Source organism: Penaeus japonicus, unplaced genomic scaffold (assembly GCF_977035675.1).
Source record: "Penaeus japonicus unplaced genomic scaffold, GWHDUDI00000001_assembly GWHDUDI00000020, whole genome shotgun sequence".
Lineage (NCBI taxonomy): Eukaryota > Metazoa > Arthropoda > Malacostraca > Decapoda > Penaeidae > Penaeus > Penaeus japonicus.
The window spans coordinates 4712641-4720140 of NW_028234422.1; positions in this window are offsets into that span (position 1 = coordinate 4712641).

A 7500-nucleotide genomic window follows, 5' to 3' on the forward strand; every position below is an offset into this window, starting at 1 on the left:
GCGAAATTAAATAAGCTAAAAACTAATTATGCAGAAAATATGGGAATTTAGATAAAAGAAAAGCCACGCAGGGGAGACAGGGAAGACAAAAGATATTTTTAAAAATTAAACCAAAAATGATCATATGTCAGGAGACAGAGAAAGAGAGAGAGAGAGAGAGAGAGAGAGAGAGAGAGAGAGAGAGAGAGAGAGAGAGAGAGAGAGAGAGAGAGAGAGAGAGAGAGAGAGAGAGAGAGAGAGAGAGAGAGAGAGAGAGAGATAAAAGAAAACATTTGGAGGGCAACAGGTACCCAAAACGAACATATTTACTTCCAAAACTGAAACGCAAACGGACAAGCATTAACAGAACAGGCAAAACGAATACCAGAGAACCACTTAATAGTCTATTCTACTCAAATGAAGACGAAAAATTTCCAAAATCATTAGAAACAGAAACGTGATCGTAGCAAATATACCAGACATGATAAATGACACTGAAACCGAACTTAAGTATTAGAGAAAAAATATTTGGAGAAAACAAAGGACAATTTGTAGTGATGGGGCATAGTGATATTAACAAGGAAAAGATTAATAATTAGAGATTGAGATTAATCAAGACTTAGAGATTATTGACATAGAAACAACCGAATAAACGTAATAAAATAGCTACTTACACCTCATACAATCAGCAAGGAAATCATAAGAAAACTACGCCTAAGAAACTCTAATGAGTCTAAAGAAATAGCTTCGCATTATGGAAACTAAATTCAAAGACATTATTTTAACTGGTGATTTCAATTGCACGGGGAAGTTTTGCTCCCGAAACGCACCCAGAATCGGGGAGTGCAACATTGCTAGAAATCGTAAATAAGCCTTGCATTTATCAAAATAAGAAATACATAAGAAAGAAACAAGAGCAGGCCGTCAGCACATGAACTATTATTCAGAAGAAAGATGACATAAACAATGAAATAACCGCCCACTATTAGGGAAAAGCTATCACGCAACAAGGAAGTTTGTTGCCTTTAATAACCACAAAACTTAAAGAAAAGAGAATAAGAGAAAGTATAAACATACCCATCACATAGACACTTCATATCTCTTGAATGTTTCTCTCTCTCTATTTCCCAATTCCTCTTCTCTTCTCACTCTCTCTTTCCCACTTCCTCTTCTCCCCTTGTCCTCCTTCTCTCCTCCAATTCTAAAACCTGTTTCCCGCCTTCCCTCTTTTCCATCCTATTTCAGGATGGAATTCCGGACGCGAACTTTCGCACGCCTTCCGAACTTACTGCCATCCTTTGCTCAGATGTTCGAACAACTTATCCTGTCGGATGCACAACCCACAGGCTTCAGAACTTTTCAATAAAACCTGTGCCTTCTTGGATGATCGGGGATATTTAGTTATCTCTCTCTCTATCTCCTTCTCTCTCTCTCTCTCTCTCTCTCTCTCTCTCTCTCTCTCTCTCTATCAACCTTTCTGACTTTCACGTTTAGAGGTACGTCTGTTCATTTCCTGAAGGTAAGAATTTCGAAAGATGATGCAGTCAGTGTTATTAATAATTATATCATCATATCGATCTAATTTCCTAAAACGCACATACAGGCACCAACACAAGCACACACACAAACACACACGCAAACACACACACAAACACCCACACACCAACATACACACTCACTCACACACACCCACACACACACACTCTCTCTCTCTCTCTCTCTCTCTCTCCATCCCTCCCTCCCTCCCTCCCTCTCTCTCTCTCCCTCTCTCCCTCCCTCTCTCTCTCTCACATGGTCTAAAGCTTACTTGCAAAACTGACCATTCACCCATCTATAGTACATCTGTTATGTGCAAATTAAATGGTAAACCCTATTAAGCTTGCATTTGCATTCAATCTTCCTCTGGACAACAACTTCCTCACTGCTAGCAATGCCCTCGACTGATTGCACATCTCGTTTGCAACATTGCATATACTTATAATTAGGATTATTTTTTATATGTTATATATTTTTTTTAATGAATCTTACCCTCATAACAACACTGCAAGAAAACGAAACTTAGTGAAAATGAGTGAGAATTAATGAGGCTAAAAAATAATTTAATCTCCGGAGGCTGCCACTCGAATGATGGTTAATAGCACGATCGGGTCAGTGCACTAGACATGTTGCGATTCAACGTAAGTCGTATTTCAGTTCTTCCGTGTGGCAAACCCTTCGCTCAAAAGTGTTGCGGCTTTTGCAGAACCCACGTTGCAAATCCCTTACACCCCAGTGGCTGCAATCGGACATGCATACTCAATGAAATAATTCGGTAGAGGATCAGAGCTTCGTTGCTGTTAATTAAAGGGAGGAAGTGAGGGCGAGTTTGTCTGTGTGTGTGTGTGTGTTTGTGTGTGTGTGTGTGTGTGTTTGTGTGTGTGTGTGTCTGTGTGTGTGTGTGTGTGTGTGTGTGTGTGTGTCCGTTCGCCACGTGTCCTTCCTTAAGGTAAAAAAGCTAGACGGGGAAGAAGACAGGATGTCAAGAGAGATGAGAAAAGTGACGATGATGACATGACAAGAGAAATGAGAAAAGGGATGATGGTGACATGACAAGAGAGATGAGAAAAGTGACGATGATGACATGACAAGAGAGATGAGAAAAGTGATAATGGTGCCATGAAAGCCGCCAGACGCTTCCGTTTCACACTTCCATGAAGCGAGACACCCCCGATCGACGCCCTTCCTGTCCAAGCGGCGCTATTCCTCCTTGATTGAAAGGAAAAAAAAAAAAAAAAAAAAAAAAAAAAAAAAAAAAAAAAAAAAAAGAAAGAAAGAAAAAAGAAAAGAAAGATTTTCCGCCATTTTGGTATCTATAGAACCAGCAGCAGGAGATGATTCTAATTCGATGGGTTATGACCAGTAAAAGGATTCAACCGGTTCGTATTGGTTCGTAAAAAAACCTGTTCTTGGAATTTCATTAATACCGAAAATCAGTTGTTAGCTCAAATCAGGGGTTCTCAGTCTCCCCCCCCCCTTTTTCCCCCTTATTTTGGTAGCTAATATTTCAAAACGAACATTAGCTATATACAGTCTGCTAAATATTAATTATAGTTTAACCATTATTCAGCCATTTTTTTAAAGTTGGGAAAATAACTAAAATTAATAATTTCACTTCCTAGACTATAGCATGTGGCAACCCAAAGATAAAAATTTACGCGTATATTGGGCCACCCAGCTTGATTTGCTGCTAGAGACTGTGGTAGTGATAGAACCTGTTGTTAGTGAGACCTGTAGTGAGAGAACCTGTTGTTAGTGAGACCTGTAGTGAGAGAACCTGTTGTTAGTGAGACCTGTAGAGAGACAACCTGTTGTTAGTGAGACCTGTAGTGAGAGAACCTGTTGTTAGTGAGACCTGTAGTGAGAGAACCTGTTGTTAGTGAGACCTGTAGTGAGAGAACCTGTTGTTAGTGAGACCTGTAGAGAGACAACCTGTTGTTAGTGAGACCTGTAGTGAGAGAACCTGTTGTTAGTGAGACCTGTAGTGAGAGAACCTGTTGTTAGTGCGACCTGTAGTGAGAGAACCTATTGTTAGTGAGACCTGTAGAGAGACAACCTGTTGTTAGTGAGACCTGTAGTGAGAGAACCTGTTGTTAGTGAGACCTGTAGTGAGAGAACCTATTGTTAGTGAGACCTGTAGAGAGACAACCTGTTGTTAGTGAGACCTGTAGTGAGAGAACCTGTTGTTAGTGAGACCTGTAGAGAGACAACCTGTTGTTAGTGAGACCTGTAGTGAGAGAACCTGTTGTTAGTGAGACCTGTAGTGAGAGAACCTGTTGTTAGTGCGACCTGTAGTGAGAGAACCTATTGTTAGTGAGACCTGTAGAGAGACAACCTGTTGTTAGTGAGACCTGTAGTGAGAGAACCTGTTGTTAGTGAGACCTGTAGTGAGAGAACCTTCCCCAGGGGTCAAATCTCAAAGACTCAAGGGGGAGCAAGTGACCTCATCCCCCCGAGAGGTCAGAGAAGGTCATTTTGAACTCAATAAATACGGTATCGCCTTTTGCTTTCCTATGTGTGTATTATGACGTAACGAAGAAGATGATGATGGTGGTGATTATGATGATGATAGTGATTATAATGAAGGTGATTATGATGATGATGATGATGAAGCTGATTATGATGATGATAATGATGGTGATTATGATGATGATGATGATGATAACGATGATGATCATGATGGAGGTGATGATGATGATGATGGTGATGCTAATGATGATTATGATGATGATGATGATGGTGATTATGATGATGATGATGATGATGATGATGAAAGTGATTATGATGAGGATGATGATGATAACGATGATGATCATGATAGAGGTGATGATGATGAGGATGGTTATGATAATGTGATTATAATGAAGGTGATTAGGATGAGGATGACCAAGATGATCATAATGGAGGTGATGAAGGTAATGATAATGGATATGATGATAATGATGATGGAGGAGATGGTGATGATGATCGTACGATTATAATGAAGGTGATGATAATGATGGTACGGTTATAATAAAGGTGATGATGAGAATGATGGTGATAATGATGATATAGATAATAATGATAGTTCAGTTGATAGATATGATGGTGATGATACTAATGATAATGATGGTGATGATTGATGATAATGATGGTATTACTAATAATGATAATGATAGCAATATTGATGATATTCTAATGACATTCTAATGATGTCTTTAACAATGCCAGTAACCATGATCATAGTTGTAGTAATGATAATAATGATAATGCCAATGATAATAATACAGTAGTAATAACAACAACAATGACAACAACAACAAACTAATCACAAACAAAACAAATACAAAAACAAAACCAGTGATGACATTTCTGAAACGGGGCTCCACAAATACCCACATTCAGAAAAGAAAAAAGAAAAAAGAAATAAAAATCCTGTTGATTTGGATACACTGCAATTCCCTTTGATATAAGATCTTTAGTGTTGGATGCAGTCATATGGTTTATGGTATTTCATTGTATTTCATTAGCAAGTTTTTTTATTTATTTGTTATTATTATTATCATTATTTTTTTCACTTAAACTACTTAGGCCTAGATCCAATACGAATAGGCTTAGATCCAATACCGATAGGCCTAGATCCAATATGATGCTTCGGTGTATGGTATTAGCCTCGTATTCTTAGTGGTATATATGTTGTTAGTGTGTTAGGAAGAACATGGGGAAAGAAGATGGTATACTTTGAATGACGGAGGGTATAGACGAGGTTATCTTCCTTGCTTCTATGATCTCAGATGTACGCACGCACGCACGCACGCACACACACACACACACACGCACACACACACACACACACACACACACACACGCACACACACACACGCACGCACACACGCACACACACACACACGCACGAACACACACACACACACGCACGAACACACACACACACACGCACGAACACACACACACACGCACGAACACACACATACACGCACGCACACACACATAAACATATACATACATATACACACACATACTTACAAAACTGATTATCTTTACTTCTATCTACTAAAATCTATAGATTCTACAAATCCATCTTCAAAAGTAGATTTGAAGAGGCAAATTTCTCTTCTTTTTTTTACTAACTCTTAAGTACCATCTATATAATAAAGAAAACAATCATATCATCGTGTATACGTGTTAGGATGTCAACCAAATCCATCGTACAGACAAACAAAACAACCCAAACAACCAAAACAACCTAGTAAATCCCACAAAACAACAATAATCAAATTTCCAGAACCTTCCCCGACAAACTAACGAACTATCCACCATTTTTTGAAAATACCGCCATTATTATCTAACTCCATTCTTATCTAACAACAACAACGCCTAACCACCAACTCCAAGAAAACAACAACAAAAACAACAACAAAAATGAAACAAAGAAAGTGACAAGAGAAAACAAACAGACAGACATACAAGTAGATAAGCTTAGCCTTTGAGGAAAAAAAAAAACAAAAACAAAAAAAAACAGCTCTCAGAGGCCCTCGTCGACTGAGAGATCGTGCAAAAGTACGTGTTTATTCTGTTGCATCGTAACATTGCAGGGAAGGTTCTGAGATTTGGTAATATTGCAAAGTTTTGTTATTGGGGTGATAATGGATGATTGTATATATTTCTTGAAGAAAAATTGGTAGTGATGGTAGTGATTAATTGTGATTAATAATAATGATTTTGAAAATATTCGGAGCAATGGTAATGGGTGTGGAAACGATTGTAAGTTTTATTGATAATGAAGCTAACAGTATAAAAAAAAACAAGAATGATAATAATCATAACAAATATGATAATGATGATGACACAAAACACACAAAATAAAATAAAATTTCTTCGCTATTCTATTAATAAATGACAAATCTCCATCTTCATCGTTAGTCCTTCTGTATTACTCCTCTCCATTTTTTCCTTTTTTCACTTTTCAACTTTTGGGCTTTTTACTTTTATGAATGGCGTAAGTCAAGCTTACTTCGGAGACACGAGTCAGTACTGAATAAATGACACACTCCTCTATACTCCACTGCCTACATCTCTCACTCTCTGGCTTTTCTTTCATTCTTCTCTTCTTCTTTTCGTTATTTTGTATGTTTCTTCTTGTTGTAGGATGTGTTGTATTTGTTAAATATGATATGTGTGTACACACACACACACACACTCACCTACTCTCTCACACAAACTATTTATATATTATAAATATATATTTTTATAGATAATATAGATATATATATATTATATTGTTGTAGATATTGTTATATATATATATTTATATATTATATATATTAGATTTATTATATTTAAATATAATATATATTAATATATTAATTTATATATATATTATATATATATTTATATATTTATATATATATATTTATATAAGTATTTATATATATATATATCAGTTACATTATATATTTATATATAGATATATATAGTTATATATATATATATTTATAAATATTTATATATATATATTCTTATATATATTATATAATTACGTGTGCTATATGAGTACAGGCAAGGACAGGAAAGAAACAAATGACAGAAAATCGGAAAAACAAATAAACATCCAATGATAATGGCAAATAGACGTTAGAAAAATAAACACACAGCTAGACGTCATGTCTTCCAAAACGCCGACTTTCAGAACCTCTGCCATTCCATGAAACACGTGCGTATATCACACAGTGGGGCAAAAATGGGAATATTTCAAGCTTCCTAACACAAGGGGGATTTGATCCACACACCGAGGCGGTTGGGCTGGCGGTAACGTGTGAGATCATTGTTTCACGCGAGCGAATACAGGTGCAGAACACAAGCTTGATAAGAATAACAAAACATGAATAATGGAAACTTGTTGTCTCTGACATAACGTCTGGCTTTTCTCTCTTTTTTTTTAATAAGACTTTTTTTTTTTTTTAATTCTTCTCTCGTTACTATTTCAAT